Genomic DNA, 27790 nt, shown 5'->3' with positions numbered 1-27790 from the left:
GGAGCCGGGAAAACTTTGGGCAGCCGCCGCCTCCTTCTCCTTCTCCTGCTGCTGCTGCTGCTGCTGCTCTCCCTCCAGCTCCAGCGTTGCCTTGGGGCTCCGCCTCGGGGGCAGAGAGGCAGCCAGCAGCCCCCGGCCCCTCCGTCTTCGCCAGCAGCAGCAGCAGGAGGAGGCAGGCAGGGGGCCTTGGCCAGGAGACCCCCGCCGCCAATGAGGGGGAAGGAGGAGGAGGAAGGGGCTGAGGGGGGAAGGCGGCTCCAGCAGCCCAGGGAAGAAGGAGCGCCAGAGGCCTCGCCGCTTTCGGAGGAGGAGGAGGACACAGAAGGCGCGGGCTCCTCCGGGAACCTCACCTCCCTTCAGACAGGTAAGGCTCCTGGGGGAGAGGAGAGAGAGAGAGAGAGAGGGAAGGAGGAAGGAAAGGAAGAACGGAAAGAAAGAAAGAAGGAGGGGAGGAAAGGAAGAAAGAAAGAAAAGAAGGGAGGGAGGGAGAAAGGAAAGAAGGAAGGAAGGAAGGAAGGAAGGAAGGAAGGAAGGAAGGAAGGAGGGCCCCTCCCCCGCCCTCCTCCTCCTGGAGGGGATGCCTCTATGTCCAGGTGAGCAGAGGTCCTCCCCGCCAAGGAGGACCCCAAGACTCCTCCTAGAGATGCCCAAGAGTGCTTCTGCTCCAAGTGGAGGCCCTCCTGGGATTCCTCCTGGACAGGAGGAGGAGGAAGGATGGAGGGGCAGCTGCTGGACAAAGAGAACCACCCCGGGCGATGCTCCAGATGGAGGACCTTTGGGGCTTCCTCCTGGATTGAAGGAGGTGGAAATGGAGGGACAGCTCCTGGAATGGGAGTCACCCTCATTTAAAACCACCAATATGTGTATCTAAATGCATGCTTCCGAGTGATGCTCCAAAGGGAGGACCTTGTGGGATCGCCCTGGACAGAAGGAGGTGGAAATGGAGGACCTGTGCCCCCGGGGTTGGTCTGCCTTCCTTCTGGCAGCGCCGCGATCCTTGGGATTCCTTCCCAGCAGCTGGAAGGCGCCTCCACTCTTTGTTCTCCCTCTCTGCCTCTTCAGAAAGAGAGAGATAGAGGGCACCGTCCTCTTGCGGGGAAAGAGCTTGGCATAGATGCCTCCTTCGGGGGAAGGCTGCTATCTTTCCTTCCCAGAGGACCCCTGGGCGCCTGGCTCTGGGTGCAGCTGCTACACCTTCTTTTGTTTGGGGCTGAAGTCCTCCAGCAGCAACCATTCCTGGCTGCTCGGGCGATGGCAAGGGGAGAGAGAGGTGCCGGAAAGGTTGGGGTTCTCCTAGGGGTGCTTTCGGTCTGTTTTTAAAAGAAATCTGGCCATTTATATGGAGGGTTTACACTCGCTTACCAACAGCCTCACGCAGGCTGCATGCCCAGAGCGGTTGCTTTGCTGGATGTTTGTCTGGAAGGGACACACAGAGAGAGAGAGATGGAAACTATCAAAGGGGGAACCTCCTTTTCTCTCCCATCATAGGATTCTGGTCTTAAACTCGCCTTTAGAACTGCAGCCGGGATTGTCAATGAATCAGCCAGATGGCGATAAGAACAGTGTCTGGTTCAAATGACCAGTGAAGGAAGAGCTCAGCGGCCCGTAGTTAACGTTTCCAAATGTCTGGGCACTTTCTGCAAAATCCGGTCCCTCTGTTGCTCTGCAGAAGGGAGTCCAAAGTGTGGATGGAGGCTTTCCATAGTCAAGCATTGTATGTCAGTTATGGAGTTGCACCTCTATTGTGTTCGTACAGAAGAATCATTAGTTTTGATCTAGGGAGGTTAGATGTAAACGTTGTCATTTTGTGCCTTCAAATTACTTCAGACTTATGGCGACCCAAAGGTGAAGCTATCAGGAGAGGTCTTGGTAAGATTTGTAGAGAGGGTTTTCCTTTACTTTCTTCTGAGGCTAAGAGAGTGTGACTTGCCCAATTGGGTTTCTACAGACAAACAGGGATCTTAACCCTGGTCTCAAACCATTACAACACACTGGCTTTCTGTACATAAATGATCCGTGATGAAATGGAGCCACAAGTGGTACTAAAAACGAAAGCCTCCAGATGGTAAAATCCTCACGCAAATAAAGTTCGTGGAAGTTCTGCAAGTTGTCAGAAGGGAGACCGGATTTGATCCATGTTCTTCAGTGTGTCTCTTTCTGTGCTATCTGCTTTTCTTTGCAATCCCACAACCAAATATAGCAGTGAACTTGTGCGTTCTAGTCCTATACGCCCTCTGACTTCGCAGTTAATGGCCACACTCCATGTGCAGGATCGTACCCTGGGAACTATATGATGCAATGTATCCTGCTTACTAAAACTGTTTATCAAGAGAAGTGACATGTTTTGCAATTTACTTCAGTAATATAATGTTGCATGATATGATGTACGTAAAACATACTCGAGTCCAAATGTCTGCAAAAGGTAAAGGAGGAATTTTCATCAAAAAATATCTGTTTTAAATTTTGCCTTATTCATCGCTACTCAAGTCTACTCAGAGGGGAGTATATTCTTATTAAACAGAAGCATGAATAGTTGAATAGTGGTGCCTCTTCTTATTTCTAAAATGGAGCACTTTTACATCCGCACTGCACTGCTGATAACATTTCTTTTTTTCAGCAAAATACTTGTTAGAATGCAATTAAGAGGCAATTTGGATAATTTAATGCCTGGGTAATAATTAACTTTTTGTCCTGAACAGAAAGCTGTGTTCACATGGAGAGAATCTCAAATACAGCTCTAGTGATTTGGTGAAGGAATCGTATGTATTTTGTATTGTGTTGGCATAGAAACATATTTTACTTGTTGCTCCTTTGTTGGTATCAGTGTGATTCAGAGGGAACTGTATTGCAAGGAGAGAAGGGAAAAGAATCCTGCCATGAGGACTCACACTTCTCACTTGTGGAGAGACCAAATAAGGAACCCACACATCCACACCTTGGTGTTATAAAGAGTGTACAAACAAGAGTGCAATTTCAGGTCTCAAGGGTGCATGAATGTGGAGAGCTCTTCACACCAGTAAACCAGTTGCTACCAATAGTTCTCCTGTGTGAGCCTATACTTTCATGTACACACCTGCCTGTCTCAGCTTTCCTCAGTCTGGTGCCCTTCCAAATGTACTGGATGACACATTGGACACACTGGTTAGTGACTATGGAGTGCAACACATCTGGTGGGCACCAGGTTAGCCCAGATAAGTCTGGAGATTTGAATTAGGGGACACTTATACTTTGCCTCATTCACTGCTGATAAAATACACTCTTATGTTGGTCATTCCCTCTTGCTCCCTTATCCAAGCTAATGGAGAACTAAACCCCTCATCAAGTTTATAAGATGCTTATCAATATTTCCTGATGTGGATGGGAATTTCTGTTGGAAAATCCTTGTACTCTATAATTTGGAAAAGGCACTCTTTGAATTCTGTCTCCCAGAAAGCTCCAGCCAGCATGGCCAGTGGCCATGGTGGCTGGAGGATTCCAGATGATCTAGTCCAGAGACAGCTCTACACAGCTCTCCGTAAGTGAATCATTCTCCACAGTGGGGCAGGCCAGTATATGGAAAAAGATCCCACTTACACATTATAAGAGAAGGAAATTATACCACTATTAAGGACATAGGACATGAAGAAAAACTGCAAATTTCTCATCCACCCCAAGAAAAGTCTTGACAGACTGTTTGTTCTGACATGTGAGATCAAAAAAAGCAAGTATTTCCTTTCCTGTTTAAGGAGAGTTCCTCACCCAGTGCCTGAACTCTATATCAGAAATGCACAGAAACCTGCCTTATACTGAGTCACATCTCTGGTCCATTCAGGTAATTGCTGTCGGCACTATAGTTTTTTGTGTGTGTGTGTGTGTGGGGGGGCTTTCTGGGCTATGTGGCCATGTTCTAGAACATGGCCACACAGTCCAAAAAACCCACACACACCCCCTTAAAAACTATGGATCCAGCTATAAAAGTCTTTGACTTTACACTGTCTACACTGACTGGAAGTGTCTTCCCAAGATTTCAGAGGGGGGGGGGGATCTTTCCCATCTTCCCAGGGGATACTGAGGACTTTGAATCATAGAATCATAGCATTGGAAGAGACCACAAGGGCCATCCAGTCCAACCCCCTGGAATGTACATCCATGCACATGCAAACATACTCAGTGTGGAAAACAATGTAAAATTAATCTTAGAAATCTGTCTTTATGCAGGTGGCAGTCTTTCACATCACTGACTGTGATTTAGTGATGACTGTAGTATTGGCTAGAAAATCCAGTTGTTTAGATTGGAAGGGATCACCAAACAGATTGCCATGATCCTGGCACACCCAATGTCCAACCAAAAATTATCCTTGAGGAAGCACTTTAAAGATATTGCTCTAAGACTACAGTCTAAAGCTTTTCCACTGAGAAAAGGGAGCTGTTTCAGGATTCAAAGGACACCAGACTGGCTAGGGGAAACGGGACATGAAATAATACTCTAAATATACACTAATCTCAGAAGCAAAAGAGGAGAAGGAAGAGACAAAAATCATATTATTTTGAAGTGATGAGTCCAGTGCTCAGAAGAAAAGTGTTCCTGAGACCTGTAGCCTTAATTCTTTGTCCTTAAGCATGCTGTAGGCTATATATCTTTCAGAGGAAAAAACTGGCAAAACCACCTCTGAGTATTCCTTGCCTAAGAAACCCTATGAAATTCATGAGGTTGTGCTGGTCTATGAGTGTAATAAAGATCCATTGATTCTGAGGTTGCCATACGTTGACAGGCACTTGAAGGCACATGTTGTGTGCACCATCACTGGTACATTTCCAAAGCAACATCCCTTTAATGCTGGCACTTGCAGTAGGTACTGGTAGAAAATCAGTAATATTTCTCGGGGAGGCAAAGAATATATGTGTTTCATCTTTAGCAGTAGGGCAAGTCATAATTGTGGGGCAGATGGTTCCTCAAGAACCCTTCACTGTGAACCTTCATGAACTTGAATTGTAGTTGGTGTAAACAAACAGTCCTTTCTGGACATCATTTCATAATTTAATTATTTAATTATGCAATAATTTGTAGATTAATTAATTTTAACAAAGATATACTACATGATAAGAAAGTGTGAAAAATTTTCAATATGTTTCATGTGGCCCAGAACTTTTCAATTAAACTTTGTGGCTGCCTTAAAGGGATTAATTAAAAATGATCAGAGTGGTAAAATAACAATCATCCTATAAACTAATTAAATTTGGCACAAGTTAATGAGTTTCTAGAAAGAACTACAGCCTATTTGCACTGTAGGTGAAGGACTTTCATGGAAGAAGATTACTTTCCTTTGGAAAATGTGTAATTTAAAGCCACCGCTCTGCTATTGAACATATAGTTGGATCTCTTATCTGAGATCTTTAATTTACACAGTTGCATGGAAGTTTTGTAGCCACGGAGAGCTAGTGTGGTGCAGTGGTTTGAGCAGTGGGCTAGGATCCAGATTCGAATCCCCACAAGAGCATGGAAACCCACTTGGTGACCGTGGGAAAATCACACTCTCTCAGCCTCAGAAGAAGGCAAAGGCAAACTTTCTCTGAACCATCTGGCCAAGAAAACCCCTTGCAAGGGGTTGCCATAAATCAAAAATGATGTGGAGGCACAAGTCCAGACTTGATCTGGAAACCATTCCCTACGAAAAATGGTTTAGGAAGCCAGGGATATTTATTTTGATAAAGAGGAGACTGAGTGGTGATACAATAGCCATGTTTAAATATGTGAAGCAATGTCCCGTAAAGAAGGGGCAAGCTTGTTTTCTGCTGCTCCAGAGACTAGAAGACAAGCCAGTGGATTCAAATTACAGAAAAAAGTAGTCCACCTAAAAATGATAAACAGCTTTGTAATGGCAAAAGCAATTCAACAGTGAAACAGACTTTTGGGAGGGTGTTGGACTCTCCTTCTTTGGAGGTCTTTTAGCAGAGATTGAATGGCCATCTTTCAGGAGTACTTTAGTTGTGTATTACATATTTAGTTATGCATACTGTATTGTGTATTTTAGTTATGCCCCTTGTGGTTCCTTCCAACTCTGTATTTCTATTATTCTAATGCCCACTGTGATCAGTGGAGCAATCTCAGCCACATATGTAAGTCAGAAGAGACTTATATAGAACCCTATTGTAAGTAATAGTTCTGTCCTGCCATGTTGACATATTAGCACTGAATTTTTCTTCCAGAAATCATTTTATGCTGCAGATGTTATTGTTACATAATAAACATGTTAATTTGTTTCATTGTGTTATTGTGTTGTTGTTGTTTCTTCTCATCATTTCTGACTTATGGCAACCCTAAGGAGAAACTATCATGGGAGTTTTCTGGGTAATATATGTTCAGAGGGGGTTTGCATTTGCCTTCCCCTGAGGTTGAGAGAATGTGACTTGCTCAAGGTCCCCCAAGCAGGGATTTGAACCAAGGTCTCCAGGGCCACAGTCCAGCACTCAAGCCAATACATGATGGCTCTCACTGAATTGTGTGTGTGTGTGCACGCGCATGCGCGTATATAGTGAATTTAGTGTAAGGTATGACTTCCAGTGTTTTTTCCTGGCTTTCCTCGTTTGCTTTTGCCACCTCTTAACGTGTCAGTGAGAAAAGTTCCACTTGTTTAATTTCTCCATTTCATATGGCTTTTAAAAGCATAACATAGGATAAAAAAAGAAATAGAAATCCTGCTGAAATTTATGCCTGTTGGTAGGCGGGATATAAATGGAAAAATAAATGTTTAGTGGCCTTGTTCCATCCTGAGCTCTTAAATAATCTGACAAGTCTAGGGCTAAACCATTAGAACTATTTTTTTTTTCATTTTAAGCTAAGTGGATACATCTGAAAGCAGCAACTAGAAACTATATTCACACTTTCACAACCATACTGCCAGTAACTTGTACTTCACATAAGTTGATAATAAAGTGGTCCCTCCACATTTTCTGGGGTTAGGGGTGAAGAACCCCTGTGAATGTAGAAAAACCATGAATAAAAACAGAACACTATTCTTTGAGGGGGACACTCTCTAGGAATCTAAAGGTCTTTCAGTGCAACTTTATGGTCAACATCTGTCAGACGTTGATCACGAAATCATGCTGGAGGACCTACAAATGCTTCAAAAAGTGTTTTCTCTAGGAAACTCTAGGTTCTCTGGCACAACTCTAGTCAACTTCTGGCAGAGCTGGACTGGGGGACCTAGAAATTCCTAGAGAGGACATATAAAATGAAAACCATAACTAAACCAACAAAAGTCAAAACTTCAGATGTGGAAGGACAACAGTAAACACTTGGTGAGGAAGAAAGGAAAACTGCCTTTAAAATTTAAAGCAACAATGAAGCAGGCATGGTACTTATGCATAGTTCCATAGCACACTTAAATCTTGTAGCTAATTATCAAAGTTTGAAAGGTTCCCCTCCTTAAAAATTCATATTTATAAGCAGAATTGGTGCTCACAGGCTGTAGGTGTTTAAAGGAATCTACTTGCTAGACTAGCACTGATATAGGTGTGACAAATGCTTCATGAAATGTGAACCCACTATTACTTGGTGACAAATTCCATTAAAATCATCAGAACATAATTTTAAAATGGAACTAAGGTGTTAGATGTGAGCCCTATGTCTTAGTTTTCTGTTAGCCGTAAAATCTGTTTCTTTGTTCAGTCAGTTTTATAGTTGCTTTCTGCATGTTTTCTCTAGTGTTCAGTATCTATAACCTTATTAGGATATTATCTCTGCAAAATATGTATGAGCCATTTGCCCATACATATACAGTCCTGTCATTCCTCACCTTATGTGACCCATATTTCATCCAGAAAGCAGTTTTCCATTATTTTTGAAAACTATGATTTTAGGTTCTGGCATGCCAGAATCTAAAATCAACTTAAAACTGTGAAAGCTTGGCTTGGCTTGTCCTTAAGCTAGTCAACGTCAGTGTTTACTCCTCTCTTAGTGAGTCACTTCAGGCTGCGGAATTCTCTTCCACAGGAGGTTTGGCAGCCCCTACTTTCTTCTTCAGACAGTCTTTTGGTTCTTAACACATGTGAGAGAATGATTTTTTAAATGTAATGTAATGTTAATCTTTTAAGTTATATTTTAAATGCATTTCAAATTGTTTTAACTTTGTGCCTTTAATCACATAATCATAGAGTTGGAAGAGGCCCCATAAGCCATAGATGCCAACCCTCATATCCTGTGCTACAGTCAGCAAGTGACCAGAGAGTCAGGTGGTTGTACGGCAAGGAGCTGTAGGGTAGTCCATCAAGCCCAAGCCATTTACAGGTTATCTAGCAAAAGGAAGAGAGGAACAAGAGCAAGCCAGTCCAGAAGACATTGCATCAAGCCACAGCATCATCAGTTGCAGCCAGTCCAACATCAAGTGTACAGGAGTGCTGAGAGTGCTACCAGTCACCAAGAAAGGATTGATGCAATCAACAAAGGCCGAAAACAGACTGGCCACAAAAAGCAGCTTCTGGCTGTTTTGGGGACGTGGTGTTCAGATGACACATGCCCCCAAAGCAGTCAGAAGGCACTTCAAGACCATGAAAGGCGGCCTGAAGCCACCAGAAAAAGGAGCAGATTTAATTTTGTCCTGGCGGTGGCTGGTTTGGGATTGGGAGGTGGCCCACTTTGAGAGCAGGCCATATGGTCTGCATAGTCCTGGGCCAATTGTGTCTGGAGCAGCCAGAGGATGCTTTTTGCTGCCCGTCTGCTTGGACCAAAGACACCAGGGAGGTGACTGGGAGATTTATAGGCAGCTGTCTCTGGACATTAGGTGCTTAATTAGTCAGTGATTCCTATTTAACAAAGACTGGGACTTACAAAGCCTTTCCTTATTTCTTCTGTAATCTTCAAAGGAAGGAGGTGCATCTTTGACATCTGCCACATCCTGCTGGGGAGTGGACCCCCCCAGCTGTTTCAGCCCCCAATTTCTCAGACTGAGGGACCTGCCATTAGCTGAAACCATAAATGTCTGTCACTTTGACACCTCTGTGTCTGATTCTTCAGATTCTAGAGGGTAAGTTATGATACCCCAGCTCAAAACAGGAACACCAGGTAGACTTGAGCATACCCAGCAGGTCGCTGTCTAGCCTCTTTTTGAAGATGTCCAGAGAGAGAGAGAGAGAGAGACCCACCACTCATCTAGGTAATTGGTTCCATTGTCCAACTGCTCTTGCTGACATGAAATTTTAATAAAAATCTACCCTCCCATACCTTAAAACCATTAGACCCGGTCCTATCCTCTGAGGCAGCAGAAAACAAATTTGCACCTTCTTCTCTGTGACAGCCCTTTAGATATTTAAAGAGTGTCATCCATTAGTCTTCTCTACACCAAGCTGAACATGTCCACCTCCCTCAACTTTTTCTCATATGTTTGTTCTCTATAGTTCTTATCATACCTGTTGCCATTCTTCAAAACTTCTATAATTTGTAAATATCCTCCTTAAAATGAGGCATCCAAAACTAACAGCAGTACTCCAGTTGAGGCCTCACTAGCATAGCATATAATAAGACTGCTAATTTCCTTGACTTGGAAACTATGCTTCTGTTAATGCAGTCTAAAATGTTTGCCTTGGAGCATGGCTCATGTTCAATTTATGATTAACAGTAATCCTAAAATGTTTTTCACATATACTACTGCTAAGCCAAATATCCCTCACCCTCTACCTGTGCATTTGGTTTTTGTGACCTAACTATAGAATTTTGCATTTGTCTCATGCTATTAGTACTGAGTATGTAATATAATTGTTTATTTAATTTTTAAAAACCTTTGTATAATAAGATTTTAGCTGTACTTTGTTTTAATTTGTTGCAAGCTGCCTTGGGTCCTGTGTTTGAAGGAAGTTGGTATATTATGATAGATAGATAGATGATAGATGATAGATAGATAGATAGATAGATGATAGATAGATAGATAGATAGATAGATAGATAGATAGATAGATAGATGTTTGTACAGACCAGAAGAGTATGGGTAGAAAGTATTTCCTAACATAAATAATTAGAAATATGAGTAAATCTTTGTTTTTAAGTGCTCCACACACACTTCTTCTCTAGAGTCGTTGGGAAATGAGGGAAATTGTTGGGTGATTTAAGTTTCCTAAGGCTTCAGCCTTTGTTAAGGAAACAAAAATATTTAAATATCAAAAACGTGAAAGCAAAGCGTGTTAGGGTCTAATGGTAGCAGAACACGAGTAGGTTGTAGTTCAAACAAAAGTTTACTAATGGTTTTAATCTATATATACATGAAGGCTATATTCTAATCTAGCTAGTGAATAGTTCAGGTAAAAAGAAATCTTTGGCCCAGTACAGACGGGACTATTGGGTGCCCTCGACATGTGCTAGGGGTTGGCCGAGGGTGCTCTGCCCACACGTGCCTCAACCCTAGCACATGATGAGGGTGTAACAATGGCGGTGCCCTGTACAGGTGGGTGCCGCCATTGTTATTTGCAGGATGCCTAGCATCCGCACGTCATTGTGCCATTATGACGTTGCGAGTGCACCATTGGCACACTGCAGCGTCATAATCGCACTGCAAGAAGAACCCGCTTTTTGTGGGTTCTTTTTGTTCTGTGGGGAAGTCCCGCAGTCTGGAGGCTGCAGATTCCCCGTGGAGCAAAACTAAGTGCTGGCAGACAGCCCTTTTGGGGTAGTCTGTACTGGGCCTTTATCTCACCAGCTTTCCAAAGAAAGTTGAGAGAGGAAGAAAATGGGAAAATGCAGTGCAAGAGAAAATCGTCAAGAAAATGTACATTAGAGTGTTAGCTCTTTTCTAAAAGGGGGAGTGACCTAAATCACATGGTTAGTTTAAATGAGAGGGGGGGATTTATATTCAGGAAATCCCTATCTATCTAAGGAGCGGGAAAGAGAATACAAAAATCTTCCAACAAAAACCAGGATTTTGTTTCATATTACTTTTTTTGACTTTTTGTTAGAAATCCTATTTATAATCACAATTTATACTGAAATATAAATCAAGAAAATTCGGTAAAAAATTGACCTTAAAAACCAGGTTCAGTTTATGCATGCAGAGCGATGTTGGTTTTCTAACTGTTGAGGCTGCCTCATCCAGCTTGGGAGAGAAGGATGGAGGAAAGGCCCTAGACTGCTCCAAGCTGGGAAGAATTCACTGGATTGATTTTCAATGATTTTTGTTGTTAACTGCCCTTGAGTTGATTTCCATCCATGGTGACCCTGTGGCTGAGACATCTTCAAGACTTCTTGTCCTCCACTGCTCTGCTTAGCTCCTGCAAACTCATACCTGTGACCTCCCTAACAGAGTCCATCCATCTGCATGAAAACTTCCTCTTTTTCTGCTTCCCTCTACCTTTCCTAGCATTGTTGTTTTTTTCCAATGAGTTGTGCCTTCTCGTGATGTGTCCGAAGTACGACAGCCTGAGTTTTCAATTATCAACTCCCTCACTACACCCCCTAGTGGCCTGATATGGTGTGACTATTCTGGATGGTTTTTCAGGGACCATCAGAGTGATTGCACCAGATTGGGGACCCAGGGGTGGGTTTGAGGGAGCTTTTGATGCTTGCAAATTACAAACAAGTTTCAGATGGTGCTAAGGCCTTCATTTAAACTAGTTTAATATTGCAATAAATCCAAGCACAGGCCTACAATCCATTACAGTACATTAATAATACAGGTTGTGTCTCCCTTATCTGAAATGCTTGGTACCAAAGGTGTTTTGGATTTTGGATTTTTTCAGATTATGGAATACTTGCACATATATAATGACATATCTTGGAGATGGGACCAATTTCTAAACATGAAATTCATTTATGTTTCATATATAATTTGTAAACATACCCTGAAGGTAATTTTGTACATAATATTTTAAATAATTTTGTACATGAAACAGTTTGTGTACACTGTACTGGAAGCAAATGTGCCACTATCTTAGCAACCCATGTGGACAATTTTGCATATTGGAATATTTTTCGGATTTCAGAATTCCAAATAAGTGGTACTATGCCTGTATAGTACTTTAAAATAGAACAATTAGTTCTTGCTCTCTGCAAAATGAGCTCTGAAAAGAAAATGAGTGCTTCTTGCATGGCATTATTCAAACTAAAAGTTATTGAACATACAAAGATATCCAATGATTCTTTAGATGTGAGAGAATTTGGCTTCAATTAAAAATTTGTAAGAGACTGGAGAAAAAAAGAGATGCACTGCAAAAATCCGGATGTCAAGGAAAGTGCTGCATTGCAAACCTGTATGTTTTGATGAAATGACAAGAGAATCTGAATGGTCAGGTCACAGAATGCAGACAAAATGACAACATTGTGACTTGATCTAGCATTTGGATAAGGGTGCTTCAGATGGCAAAATAACTAAAACATTCAGTGAACGAAGGCACTGCACAGTTCAAAGCATCAAGTGCTTGGTGTATGCTGTTCCTGAACCTCTATGAATTGTCCCTTCACCAGCCAACAAAGATCTCACATAAGCTGCCTAATTGAATGAAAAGGTCATTCTGTACTATACATTTCTTATAAAGCAGAGAGAAAAGAATAACATTGATATTGCTAATGTTGGTAATATGGATGGAATCTCAATGACTTTTGATATGCCTGTTAATCAAACTGCAAGCACTGATGAAAAGACTGATTTCACAGTCATTCTATCTTGTCTGGCACATGGCACAAAGTTGAGCCCAGCAATAATATTTAAAAGAAAAACAATGTCAAAGAATTAAATAACTCCAGCAGGCATAACTGTTCATGTTCAACCTAATGGCTGGCTGGATGTGCAATGTGTGGGGTAGGTGACCAGGCATGAGGCTAAGATCACAATTGTTCCTATTGGTGTGGGATATGTTCAATGCACATACCATTCAAGATGTCAAGGACCAAGCAAAGAAAATGGAGTGATTTATCATGAGCAGCAATTCCAGGTGGCATAACACTGAGGTTGCAGCTCTTGGATGTTTGTCTCAACAAGCCATTCAAGGACCGACTGTGCAATATATGGCAACAATGGATGTGTTCTGGTCAAACAGAGTTAACAAAAGCAGGTAACCTGATGAAACCAGATATTGATTTGGTAATGAAATGAGTAAAGGATTCTTGGGATTCAACACCAGAAATAGTGAAGAAGTCATTCCTGAAATGTGGCATTAACAGTGCTATAGATGGCACAAAAGACAATCCCATCTATGAAGACAAACATGGATCGACCTTAGATAATGATTTAATGGATTGTGGATGGTACAGATGATGTTTATGCCAATGATGTCACCTAAGAACAGTTCCAATGTTTATTCAGTTATTCCAGCAAAGAGGAATAAGGCTTTTTGGGGGTTAAAATCAGGCAAAGTTACTATACTAAAGTTTAAGGCTGTAATCATTGCTAATCTAGCTGCCGTTTTCTTTGTTTTGCCTTTCCATCCTTTTTGACATGTTTGTGTTTTCTTAGCTCCACTCATGCCTGGTCAACTCCCACACGCATCACACAGCCATTATTGACCATAGTTCCCTCCTCATCCATCCAGCTTTTAGGGTGGGCACAGTTACAGTATGCCTGCCAGATTTTTGTAGGTTCTTTGGCATTGTTTTCCTTTGATTCATTTTTTACATCTTTTGTTACATGCTCCTAGGTTTTATCCTCAACTTATCCATGGGTCATATCAGAAGCCATAATTCTTGGCTCCAAAAACCTGCCCTCAGTTTATACATGAGGTCATTTTATATATGAGTATATACTGTATGGTAACTATAGTCTGGATTGGTTTACTGGTTTGTTTAACAAACTATACCCTATTTTCAGCCACAATTACTGGCACATAAATACATGAAAAGGATCTGCTAAGACAGAACTGAATCCTGCCTGTCTGAAGAATCCCCTTCTTTGATTATGTAGAGAGGGGACACAGGATAATGGATTTCACTCCTCATCACTTTGTACTGGCTCATTTTGCTCATTCCTATAATATAAGACAAGGTTTAATGTTTCATGGGAATGCAGCCTAAGATTAATTAGAGAGTTCTTGGTTTAATCATAGTTCACATGAAAGTTTTCAATGCAGAAGTAATTAAATGAGATATTAACCTGGCCATGGTGTAAAAAAAGCACCCAGTTTGAAAGAGCAAAGTGTGGGACCATCAACCTATATCCAGTTGCTAGTGTCAACTGGAGTAGACCCATTGAATCAATTAGCAAATGGTAAATTACCCTGGTAAATCCCATTGATTCAGTGGATCTATTCTTGATGAGACTAACAACTTGACATAAACCATACTCTGTTTTCACAACATATATTAACCTGTCATATTAATATATTTCCTCCTTCAATGCACATACACACATAACACAACCACACTCTTTTAATGTTTTGTTCTTATTGGCCCAAAGCAGATGGGCCAGCAGGTACAGTTTCTGGCCACTTTGGGGGCACGGTGTGCAAATAAAGCATGCCCTCAGATCAGGTGGAAGCTACTCTGAGGCCACTTAAGGTGACTTGAAGCTGCTGGCAAAAGGAGTGGCAAAAAATTGCTACTGCTGGCAGCTCATTTGGGACCTCGGCAGCGGCGGCCTGCATTCAGAGTGGGCCGTCCAGTTGCTGCAGTCCCCGATCAACTGGGGAAGATTGAGGCTGGAGTGGCCAGAGGCCACTGCAATCTGCTAGTCTTCTTCAACCCATTGTCTTATTTACCTGTGTATATATTTTCTCATTCGCTAGCTTATGTGCTTCACCTCTGCAATGTTGACCATAGTATTCATTTGAAAATATAATGGGATTCTGAAGGGCCATAGCATATTTCTTGATCATACAGTGGGTCCTCCTTATCTGCAAAATTGCCACCCACAGATTTGAGAATCTGCAGATGGCAAGCTTGTATTGTAGGCAATGGTGGCATGGATGCAGCTGTGCCACCATTGGGGACAAAGGTCCCTTGCCTCCTCCACCTTCCCTCCCTCCACCTTCCTCCTTCCTCCCCCTCCCTCCTTTTTTACCTCCTTCCCTCCCTCCTTTTTACCTCCTTCCCTCCTTCCTCTTCACCTCGGATGATAACTGAGCAAGATTTACAGGCTGGTCCACCATCACATAGGTCCATCATCACATCAGCAGTCATTTTGTGCTTCAGCATTTTAAGTTGGTATGGCTATTAAAAGTAATTTGTGTAAGGTTTATGCATACAGCTGATTTTAAAATTAATGTAAGTATCAATTTACTTTGAAACTGAACTTGTACACTGGACAGCCTTTCAAATAGAGGACACTCCTCTGTAAAGTAAGGTTGTGGCGCTCTCTTCCAACTCTATGATTCTGTGATTCTATGATGCAACATGTGGAGAGGTTGTGGGGGGGGGGATACCAAAGTTTACAGAAGTACCAAAAAAACCCAAAACAAAAACAAAACCCAAACACTTTAGGTGAAAAAGAAATCCTAAGTTGATGACACCCTCAAAAGCTGCTCAGTGAGAACTGAGAATGCTCAGTGCCCACAGAATGGTAACTGCTGTGTTGGGTGGAGGTGGTAAATGACATGGCATTGGCAGGGCATGGGATAGAATACTGAAAATCCATATTCTGTGTTGTGTTCATTCAGAAATGGCATATAATGCGTGCTCACTTACTCATTCATACAAGGAACACTTATCTGATTTAGAAATCCCTTCAGCTTTGAATATTGCTGCACTATAGCTGGAGCATATGTCTGATGCAAATGCTCCATCAGGTTAGTTTTATGATGAGATAGAATGACTCACTGGCATGGGGTGTGGAGATGGCAAAGGTTTGGAAAATACAGCTTGTGTACTTTCCATTCCTAAAATAACCTGCTTTCTTCAAAGACAGTAGGGCTCAATTACCACTCTGCCAGTGTTGATGTTTCTGTGGCCAGTTCAATTAGCTTCTTTACATGGATGAAAGATGGCATATTTCCTTTGCCTGAGGCAGAAAAAAAGTCTTGATATAGTTCAAGATGTAGCTGCCACATAGAAATCAATCTTAGCCTTATCCTTAACATATAGATTAAGATGTATGTCCTATAGAATTTCACAGAGTCTTACTTTATGTAAATTGTTTAAGACTGTATAGCTTAAATCATTGGTGTGAATTTATCTGCAACAGGCATGAGGAACCAGTGGTGTGGAACAATGAGACCTGCAGTCAAACAACATCTGGAAGGCCACATAATTCCCATCCTTGATCTACAAGGATTGCTTTATGTGGGTGTGTGTGCATACATGTGCATGCATGCATGCATACATGCATACATACATACTGTAGGTACATACAGACACATTTTCCAAAGAATAACTGACTTTTCTCTGTAGGTTCTTAAAAGAAAAGTGAGGGGAAGAGGCAGAGTAAATGTCTTATTCTCCTATTTACTAGCATACAAGAAATGCTGTACTGTGCTTATTGGGTCTTATGCTGAAGAAGGGTTTCCCTTTCTCACCCACTCAGCACTTCACTTTATAAAAGCAGCAATTATTACTTGGCAACTCTGTGAATGCAATGACTGTCGCTCTTTAGGGAGAAGTTGAACTTTTCCTGCCTTTGATCTTATTTGAAAGAAATGAAGGAAGCACATAGAAATTGTTCATTGTGTTGAGTAATGAGTGGAGGGGAGGAAATTCTTGTTAGTTTTCTAGAACCAGAATCCTGCGGGGGATTTCTTTAGAGAGGTAAACCTTTCTTGTCCCAGAATCAGGGACATAGACAAGGTGGTCTTTTACACTGTGATGACCAACTGATAACCACACATGCACCCAACCAAATATAACACAAAGCTATAGGATAGTATCTTTTTTTTAAAAAGTATTACTAACATCTTATCAGAAAGGAGAGAAGATAAGCACTTCCCTTGATAAAGACTGAAGAGTTCCCAATGTACTGTACAATAAGGATATGGTTAAGGCATTGCTACTTTATGGCATCTAATCACATTGAAGAGCCAATATGGCATAGTGGTTTGAGTGCTAAATTAGGACTCTGGGAGACCAGGGTTTCAGTCCCTGCTCAGCCATGGAAATGACCATGGAGAAGTCATATTCTGAACTTTTCTAGAGCTTCCCTGATTGGACAGCTCAAACTTTTGTCAAGGCCTTGGAAACACACAATATTACCTATAAAGAAAGGTAAGCTGAATGTCTGTTCTAAGATCTCTTGTTAGAGATGTGAAGCAAAATCTCCCACAATCAATCTGGCTGATTCACAACATGATCATAGGAATCTCCTTATACTGACTCAGGTCACTAGCCCATTATTGTTGGTTCTGATTGGCAGCAATGGCTCTTCAGGATTTCAGGCAGGATTCTTCCCTAGCCCTGTCTGGGGATCATTGGTATTCCCTGCTGGTAGTTTCCTATTCAAATATTAAACAGACTCTACTAAGCCTACATAGTTTACTGGATCAGATAATAATGGGCATGTTCGGGGCATTATGATGGAATATGATACTGCAATGGCTTTTGCAATAAATACTTTCTACCGATGGAATATATTTTTATTTTAAGCAACACTAAGTGAAAACACCTATACGCCCCACAGCATAGTGTAAAGCATATGATGCAGTCACCTGAATGCAGAGCCAGACATTTTAAATTTGGGTGGCCCAAGTATGATGAGAGTGTCCAACACAGTTAATTTAAAACTAGGTGCATAGATAAAGTATGATGCTTGTAAGTATATATTTAAATGATGCCATCAGACCATCTGGTAGGAAATAAATATGCAGGAAGGCAAGTCCAGCCCAGTGAGGTCATTGATCAGTCCATCTTTGCTCAGGGAAGAAAGGTGTAGAGATTTTGAAGAAATGTGGCTGTCCATGCTGCCTCCCCTGTGGTTATAAGCTAGAAACCTATTCTTGGAATTAATCAAATTAAGATCTGGTCAATGGATAGATGGGAGAATACCCTGGAATGTGGTAGGCTCCATGAACAGAAGAAAATTGCAGTGTAAGTATGCCAAATAAGTGAATCAGTAGTGTTTTATCTGTACATGCAATTCATACTTTCTTCTTTTTTTGGACCATCCTCTTCCTTGTTAGACTTTAAAAAAAAACCTTTAGCCAAAATGGATCCAAGCACCATTTAGTAAGGACTGTGATTCACAGTAACCTGGGATTAAGAGAGGGGTTAATTAAATAGTGAAATTTAATAAGGTACTGTTGAATCAGGATAACAGTCCTGAAAAATCAACTTCAATTGTTTATCCCAGGGAGTGTAACAAAGCTGAGTCAAGTGGAATATATGTCTTATTTGCTGAATTAGCTTCATGCCGGTCTGGATTCATTAGGCAATGTTTTATGGTGTGATGGAGGAGTCTTTGTTTGTCATTGTTACTACTGTCTTGAAGTCTAACACTAAGAACCAATTTGTTAAGTTCACCAGTTAAATGGTCTTGTTATTTGAGATAGTTTGACCCCTTCCTGTTTTTATGTAAACTAATAAGATGGTGATATTACTTCCCAAAAGCAGAGCCTGGAATATTATTCTTAATAAATTAGTATTAGTTGATACTTAAAAATTTTTGTTACTTCTTACTTTGCAAATAGCACGTTTCTGACAGAGAATAATAAAATCGTAGAGTTGGAGTACAAGGGCCATCCAGTCCAACCCTTTGCCATGCAGGAATATACAGTTAAAACACTCCTGACAGATGGCTATCCAGCCTCTTTTTTAAAACCTGCAAAGGAGGAGACTCCAGCACACTCTGAGGCAGTTATTCCACTGTCCAACAGCTCATACTATCAGAAAGTTCTTAGTGTTTATGTGGAGTTTCTTTTTCTATAGTTTGAACACATTAGTCTCTGGAGCAGCAGAAAACAACCTTGCTCTATCCTCAATATGACGTCTTTTCAAATATTTAAACATTGCTATCATGTCATCTCTTAACATCCTCATCCTCATGTTAAACATACTAATCTCTCTTAGCCACTCCTCATAGGGCATGGGTTTCATGATTTTTAAGTTTTTTAAAAAATTAAAATGTACATAAAAATAGAAAGATGGCAAAAAATATATCCTTTCAAGTAATTGCTCCCAAACCAATATTACAGAAGTTGTGGGTAAAAGTTGCTCATTACCCTAATAGTTCATGATTTTAAAAAAGTAAACATTTTTGAGCTATAGCTATAATTGTTAAGTAGGGGTTCCCTAAGACCTGAAAATTATTTCAAGGATTCCTCTGAGTAAAAAAGGTTGAGAAAGACTGATTAAGACTGATCTCTGATTTTTCTCCTTGTCTATGTGAAAGTGTAGTCATGGAGTCTAGTAAGCAAGGTTCACTGTACTGGTAACAGAGGTTTTTTTTTCTTGTTTGTTTTTCAGAAAAATGCTATTATATTTCTCCTTTGGAAATTACGTTTTGTTTTTGGCTATTCTGCTAACAATAGAGTTTGAGGGCCAGATTGTCATTTGCTGAATGATACTGTTGTTTGTTTGTTTTGCTAAACAAAGTCACCCCAATCAAGCATCTGGTAAATCACAGTATTTGGTGGGTGTGGTGTGTTTGGGCTTAATGGAGCAAGGGTTGGGAATGGTCAACATAGGCTATTGGTGAGCTGCCTCCTTCTCCTCCTCCTCCTCCTCCTCCTCCTTCTATCCTTTTGCCTCAAAACTGACTCAGTGGAGCTTAACAAAAATTAAAATGAATACGCATAAAAACACACACAAACACATAAGTAAAAATGTACTCTTGGTAAAATGCAGTTAAGCTGTCTGTAAAATTAAAACCATTGGCAACAAATCCATTAACAAGTCCACAACACACAGTTAAAGCACCTCACAGTTACAGTCGGCCCTTCTTATACACAGATTTTTTATACACGGATTCAATCATACACAGTTTGAAAATGTTCAAAAAAAGTATACATTTCAAATATTAAACCTTGATTTTCCATTTTTTTTATAAGGGATACCATTTTTCTGTGTCATTATATTTAATGGGACTTGAGCATACACGGATTTTGTTATACACGGGGGATCTTGGAACCAAACCCCAGCGTATAACAAGGGTCCACTGTATTTCCCAAAAGCTTCTTGGAAATTTTTGTATTTCTTCATGCAAGGATAGCAAGGAAGGACCCATCCTAGACTTCCTAGGGAGGCAGTTCCAAAGTTCCAAGGCCACCAAGAATGCAGAGAAGGAATATGTTGAATTACTACAAAATTCTAAGCCCTGCATACACATTTGGAGAGCCACATACCTGTAACTACTGTTGTAAAGTAACATATTACCATGTAGCATTGAAAAAGACTGAATTTATCACCCAGTCTCTCCCAATTTGACATCCTCCATACATGTTAGACCACAATGGCAATAAACCCCAACTATGGCCATTCTTTGCACGATGGCTGTTGTTGTCCAACAAATTTAGAAGATTTTGGATTAGGAGAAACTGTTATGGTCAAATCTGGATTTAAAAGATTTAATAAATCTCTCTCTTCTCACTCTACAACAGGAGGAGGAATCGATACGCCTACCACTGCACCCCAGATTGTACAGTCCAACCAAGCATATTTCCACATGGTTGTCCAATTTATTTTGATGGGAAAGTTCCCCCAAAAGTTAGAACTGCTGCTCTTTGATGATTCTAGAAGTAATAATTCTCTAAAGCAAGGCGTGCCTGCCATATACTGTAGTAGAAACTCTACCACCACCTTTTAAAAACAGAAGTAGTTTTATGAAACCAGAATTTTTTTCTGGTCGCTTCCAGTTTCACATGAAAACAAGAAAAGGATTTGGGGTGGGGTGGATGAGAAATAGGATTGTTAAAAATTCATAAAAAGGAGTAAGAAAGGGTGAGGAAATATGTGGCATCTTTAAGACTGGTTTTTATTTTAGCAAGAGCTTTTATATATATATAAACTCAATTCTTCAAATACAGCACAAAGTGGTATTAAGGCCACACATACAAATCATATTTATACAGTTGTGGGAGTGAGATAGAATGTAATAGGATCCCCAAAGATGAAAATCATTTCCCTTGCCTTAAATTTTCAAAGGCCTGGGTGAAGAGATACAAGGGATCTTACAGTGCTCAGTTGGTGTTGATGTGTGAAAGCAATAAATCTTGTTACCAAAAGTCAGTTTCCCTGGGTTCAAAACTATATGAGAAGATTCCTTTTGTTTCATGTGCAGTAGTGAGGACACTTGTATCAGTACATGCAGTGTGCCATGAAGCCATTGTCTTTTATCATACCTCTGTTAATGGATTGGAATTTGTGAATATAAATCCATTAAATTCAATTCAGCTGTTTTTTTCTAGTCTTCCTCTGTAATTTCCTTGTGCAAGGACTGTGACCTGTAAATGCCTTTCTGGATTTACCTCCAGGAAGGTTTAAATGTTCTGTAACTGGTTTTTGAGTACTTGCATTTCTAATTTCTAATTTGTGTGTGTTAATTCTCCTGCATATAGACTGGTCCTGTCTGCCCAACACAGAGTGTAGAGAGATGGCATATATCACATTGGAGGAAGAACAAGTAAATACACCTCCCAGAGTAGATGTGGGGACAGAGTTGGCACCGGGGTTTCTGGTAGGATCTTTTCCCTCTATTACCATCCTTGTTATGTCTCCTGTTGTAAATGAGTAGTGATTTAAAATTTGTAGGCTGTATTAATCCAACAATGCACTGTCTCCCAGAGTTTGTGAGAGGGCTGTGTTATCCAGAACTGATTGTAGCATGTTGATTTGAGTAGTCTCTCAGCTGAGGACTGCAGTTCACCACTTGGATGTTCTGTCATTTTGTCATTTTCTGTCTTGTAGAGATGTTTCCTGGATATTAATCTTGCCTTGTGGATTTGTTTCTTCACCTCCTTAGGTGGGTATTGTTTGAGAAATACCTGTTGTAAATCCTTCAGTTTTGAGTCTCTGTTTTGTGGGTCTGAGTAGATGTGGTTGTATCAGAAGGCTTGACTGTAAACAACAGATTGGTATTGTGTTCTGGGTGGAAACAGGAGGCATGTAAATAAATGTGCAGTGATCAGTGGGTTTTCATTAAGAGTGTGGTGCTTGGAGGTCAATTCCACAGTTTCACAGTAGTCTCAAGAAAGTGAATTTGTTGTGTGGATTGTTCCAGCTGAGGTTAATGGTAGGGTGGAAGGTGTTGAAATCCTGGTGGAACTTTTTATTACTTTCCATGTGGCCAAGAAATTCATGTAGCTGTTTCCTTCTGTACCTAGCTCAAGACAGAGACAAAAAGACTGGCAGAACTGAAAAAGCCCCACCCCAAAAGGTGGTAGAGCAGCTGAACTAGTGACTGGATGCCTGCTTCAGGGTGCTATTTCATCCTCTCTTGGTCCTCATTTCTTGAGGCAGTAAGTTTATACAATGTACCTGTAGTCTAATAGCTAGGCGTTCTTGTATCTAGTGGCAAGTGATTTGGCTGATGTCTGTATTTATCATTCCCAAACAATGCCACTGGGATCACAAAGCAGTGTTATTCTTGACTGAGGCTTTGATGGGAAATCAAAATGGTGGATGCAAGCAGCAGTACTTGGTGGCAACTAACGAAGCAGACAGGCACAATACGCCAGCTTGGGGGCAGCATGGAGACATGGCTTTTAGATGACGTACATCCCAACACCACCCCGAAGCCAGCGTTATGCCACTCTGCTGCCCACATGGGGGCAGCTTTTTGGTGCTCAAGCAGCATAGCATTTAGACGCCACATGCTGCTGGAGCGCCAAAAAGCTGCTGTGGTGGTGGGAAAAGCAGCATCTTTCCAGCACAAAAAGGAGTGGCATTTTGCTGCTTCTTTTTGTGCTGGAAAAAAACCCGGTTTGGAGCTGTGGCATGTGGTTGCTGCAGCCCTGACCCAGAAATCAAAGGGGCAGTGTCAAGCCGTCCCTTTAGGGCCATCTGTTTCAGCCCCTACTAGCTTTTTGCCACTGCTAGCAGGGATGTGCTGCTCAAAGGTAAGGGGAAGCAATAGGAGATAGGAAAGCAGGCCTTCTAGTGTTGGGCCTATTGCCTACTTAGGACAGCAACTGTGAAATTAAAGATTTCTTCTGGGTTCTTTCTTTGTACCTAAAAAAGCACAGTACCAATGTCTTGAAAGCTAGTCTTTACTCAGAAGGAACTTCTGCCGAATTCAGTGGATTTGAATGCTATTACTAGTGTGTAGAGGACTGCAGCTTAAATAAACAGAATCTGGACAATAATTACTGTAATATGTGGTATCATATTTATTATGCTTAGGCTCAAAAGCCACATTTTTGTTGCTGGTGTGTTTTTAAATAGAAAAGCAGAATTCAGCTCCACGTAGGGTTGCCATAATTCTGGACCTCCAAACTGGGACAAATGTAGGACAAAAGTAGGACAAAATTTTCAAATGTAGGACACATTTTTAAAAAATGGAGGACACGCAAAAAATTGATGCTTTTTTAAAAAAATGTTAATATAAATGCATGTTTCTTAGGCATGATCAAAATGGAGGACATTTTGGCATTGTTCCTAGACAGATGGCAGAAATGTACTTCCCTTTCTGGCTAACTTCCCCCCCCCCATTCCAAACAGCATATTTGGGCATTGAAGAGGAGGAAGAGTGGAAAAGGCAGAGGAGGAGGAAGAGGAGAAGAAGAAGGGGAGGAGGAAGAAGGGGAGGAAGAGGAGGAGGAGAAGAAGAGATGGAGAAGAAGAGGAGGAGAAAGAAGATGAAGAAGAGGAGGAAAAGGAGGAAGAAGGAAGAGGAAGAAGGGGAGGAAGAAGGGGAGGAAGAGTAGAAGAAGAGATGGAGAAGAAGAGGAGGAGGAAGAAGATGAAGAAGAGGAGGAAAAGGAGGAAGAAGGAAGAGGAAGAAGGGGAGGAAGAAGGGGAGGAGGAGAAGAAGAGATGGAGAAGAAGAGGAGGAGGAAGAAGATCAAGAAGAGGAGGAAAAGGAGGAAGAAGGAAGAGGAAGAAGGGGAGGAAGAAGGGGAGGAAGAAGGGGAGGAAGAGGAGGAGGAGAAGAAGAGCTGGAGAAGAAGAGGAGGAGGAAGAAGATCAAGAAGAGGAGGAAAAGGAGGAAGAAGGAAGAGGAAGAAGGGGAGGAAGAAGGGGAGGAAGAAGGGGAGGAAGAGGAGGAGGAGAAGAAGAGCTGGAGAAGAAGATGAAGAGGAAGAAGATGAAGAAGAGGAGGAAAAGGAGGAAGAAGGAAGAGGAAGAAGGGGAGGAAGAAGGGGAGGAGGAGAAGAAGAGATGGAGAAGAAGAGGAGGAGAAAGAAGATGAAGAAGAGGATGAAAGGGAGGAAGAAGGAAGAGGAAGAAGGGGAGGAAGAAGGAGGAAGAGGAGGAGGAGAAGAAGAGATGGAGAAGAAGAGGAGGAGGAAGAAGATGAAGAAGAGGAGGAAAAGGAGGAAGAAGGAAGAGGAAGAAGGGGAGGAAGAAGAGGAGGAGGAGGAGGAGGAGAGGAGGAAGAAGAAGAGGAGGAAAAAGATGAAGAAGAATGGGAGGAAGAGGAGGAGAAAGAAGAAGAAGAGGAGGAGGAAGAAGGGGAGGAAGAAAAGGAGGCAGAAGAAGAGGAGGAGGAGAAAGAGGAAAGGCTCTTTCCCCTGCCTGGCTGCCTCCGTCGCCAACGGAGGAAGCCAGGCAAGGGAATGGGGCCTCGCTGAAGCCAAGCCCCAAACCCCTGCCTGGCTGCCTCCGTCGCCGTTTTGCCCCCACCCCCGGGATTCCCCCCCCCCCGAGACAGAGGCAGCCAGGCAGAGGTTTGGGGCTTGGCTTCAGCCGTCCTCCAAGCCCCAGCCAAGCCTGGAGGACTCCATGATCGCGGAGGAGCCCCCTGGGCATGGCTGGGGCTTGGAAGACAGCCGTCCTCCAAGTCCCAGCCAAGCCTGCAGGACTCGCTGGGGGGGGGGTGTCCCGGGGGCGGGGCCAAACCGGGGCGGGACCGTGCGGACCCGCCCCAAATCGGGAAAGTCCCGCCCCCAGGCGGGATATGGGAAGCCTAGCTCCACGTGTTTAACAGATGGATTGAAGTTTTTTAATGTAGACTTGAATATTGTTTGTTATTTGATTACACAAACACACATGCACACAAAAAAAATTAAAATTGGGTTAATTTTATCATCATTTAGTATAATTAAAATTTTAAAACTTCAGTAAGATAAATAAAATTATTGGTGTTTATCCACACTTGACCTATTTTTAAAAACTCCCCATGATGTTTATAGTTTATATGGTGCCAAAATTTTGAGTGCACTTGCTTAGAAACAAGCAGCGGTAACACTGGTGAAATTTATTGCCAAGTTACTGTGAGAAGCACAGCACTGGACTGTTATTACTTTTTTTATTCAGTAAAGCTACAGGTCTCATTATTTAAATTGCCAAGAACCTTAGGTTTATTATCTGAGACTCCTGACTCCACAACCAACTTGTGTGATAGTTTTTTGTGGGTTTTTCTGGCTATGTGGCCATGTTCTGGACGAATTTATTCCTGATGTTTTGCCATCATCTGTGGCTGGCATCTTCAGAGGATGCTGGCATGGAAGTGAGTGGGGTATATATACTGTGTGACCCTTAGTTGGGAGGAAGTGGTTTACATGTTAATCTGTGTGTTGGTCTGTTATTGAATGGCAAAGCTTCAGGATGGGAGGATATGTGAGGAGAATTTGTGTCTATTTAACCAGTTTAGAAGGAGGTTGGGAAGAACTAATTAAACGTGAATTTGGAATGCTTAATGAACATCTCTGTAGTGGTATTGTGACGGCTATTCTTTTAGGCCCCATTAAAGTCCCCAACATTAGTCAACTCAAAAAGACAGGCAAAGTATTATGAGTCCCAGTTTAACTTTATAGGTGCTGATTGAAGTTCAGCAGAATTTTTATTTTATTTTTTACTGTTTATTGTTCATAATAATTAACTAAATCTTATATTTAAAAAATACAAAGTAGGTTTGGCTGCAGAGCCTTCATTTTGAACAGTTTTTTTTTTTTTTTTTGAGGAGTCAGTTGGGAGGCAACTTCATTAAGGAGCCATTCTAGTTTCCTGGTTTTACATTACAGTCGCCCCTCCATTGCATGCACATAACAAAATACAGCCATTCAAGCCAGTGGAGCTTAAATATATGCGAGTTTCTGTTTTGGCAGGAGGGTCCGGAATGGATCCCCCACAAAATTGGAGGGGCGACTATACATGTATTTAAAAGCTAATACCTTCAACAGTTAATCTTATTCAAGTTTTACATTTGTGCATACCAACTTGAATACCCTAAACTAAAGAAGAGATGTTCACTGATTTTTTTATGTAATTAGAAAATTCACTGTATTAACTGTAAGACTATAATGAAAAGGAAAATCATTTATTCTTAGACCATACAGCATGGATTTTGAATTTAGCTTAATGGTAGTTGTTCTCAGGGACATGGGTTTTCTATAAATAATGGCATTATTGCAAAGGATTAGTGTACATGATTTGTTTCTGGCAAAAATCTAATAATGTGATGTCCAGATTATGTATTTAGCAATTTGTTTGTCCCAGTCCAGAGTTCAGTTTACTATTTATGCTCCAACCTTTAAATTAGGCAGGTTTTTGGGTTTTTTTACTACTTGGCTACAGGTAAAGGTAAAGGTATTCCCCTTTGACAAGGTTGTCAAGTCTCGTGAGACTTTAGGGGGCGGTGTTTATCTCTGTTAGGAAGCCGAAGAGCCAGCCTTGTCAAACACAACTGTATGATCACGTGGCCAGCATGATTGCACAGAACACTGTTTGGCTACAGGAATTATTTTGCCATTTTAAAAAAATGGGCATTTAACATTTGAGTGGCAGAGTCGACAGAAATGCTGAGTATCTTTGCATGAACTTGTTGAACTCTTCTGTAGTTAGTTGTTAGATACAGCACCCCACAAGGAATAACATAGATGTCCTAGATTGTTTCCCATAATTACTACTTGTGCAGCTTCTGAAACACCAAACCCAACACTACCTGCCAGCTGCATATTTTATCCTGCCTAGCATTTGATATACTGTAGCTCTTGCCTTTTTGCTGTCTGGAATCTCAAAAATGGTACATTGCTGTCTCAAGTATACATTAGGCAACAATAAGTGGCTGGTGGGCTACAATTGCTATGATAAAGTCCCAAGTTTTAAAGGTCTGAGATAACATAGTCTGAAAAAGGTACATTTTAGACTAGTTTACAGAAACATGCAGATAGCATGGCCATACAGCATGAGGATTCTAGGAGTTGTAATCCAAAAACAACTGTGAGATGATAAGTAATATCTATGAGTTGAAGCAAACAACTTTCTGGATTCACACTACATTTTTCAATACATCATTATTCTTAAATAAACTTCAGTTCTATTGGCCTGAAATCCATATAATTAAAATTTTTAAACAAAGAAATGGCTGCTTTTATACTGTACTAAGGAAAATCACTTAGGTTATAAGCTGGAATTATTGCAAAATTTCCTTGACATTTGTAGCAGGCTCAGGTTGCGTTGGCCTTAAGTCCATTAAGTTTGGGACTTTCTCTAGCCTGAGCACAAACAGAATTTCTGTTGCTGTGATCCATCAGACTTATTATAACATCTTACATGGAGTTCAGAACAAGTAGTTGTTTATGAAACAACATCAAGACTGTTTTGTTCTTCTTGTGGACTCTTTGTACTGGTGAAGCTAATTGGTTCACATTATGTCTCTTAATGGGGCTTGTATAGATAAATGGTGGCTATTACAGCATGGTTGTTTTTCCAAATGAAAGAAAACTTAGACCTTGCTGCTAATAACATTCCAATTAATACACTGTACCAACCACATAAGGGCAACTTCAAAGAGCCCCTGGCAGTGTGATACAAAAGTAATTGTTTACAGTGGTCAAAGAATTGTTAAGATGATCAAATTCTGCATCTATAACAGTGGTAT

General features: G+C 41.3%; 1 protein-coding gene and 1 pseudogene across 1 annotated transcript in view; both read left to right on the top strand.

The window, feature by feature from the left end:
• The first annotated feature begins 273 nt into the window (after positions 1–273).
• LOC149311116 (transmembrane protein 200A-like) overlaps positions 274–27790 on the top strand; it is an 88213-nt gene continuing 60696 nt past the window's right edge. Inside the window, exon 1 of the mRNA XM_089530391.1 lies at positions 274–364. The gene's annotated coding sequence lies outside the window, so the exon portion shown is untranslated. The remainder of the gene's footprint in view (positions 365–27790) is intronic.
• LOC149311117 (U6atac minor spliceosomal RNA) lies at positions 16774–16894 on the top strand (annotated as a pseudogene).

The sequence above is a fragment of the Sceloporus occidentalis genome, unplaced genomic scaffold (genome assembly GCF_023333645.1).
Source record: "Sceloporus occidentalis isolate IW3139 unplaced genomic scaffold, rSceOcc1.0.p SCAF_6, whole genome shotgun sequence".
Lineage (NCBI taxonomy): Eukaryota > Metazoa > Chordata > Lepidosauria > Squamata > Phrynosomatidae > Sceloporus > Sceloporus occidentalis.
The sequence above is the reverse complement of the archived record's forward strand: the minus strand, read 5'-3'. Positions and strand labels throughout refer to the sequence as shown.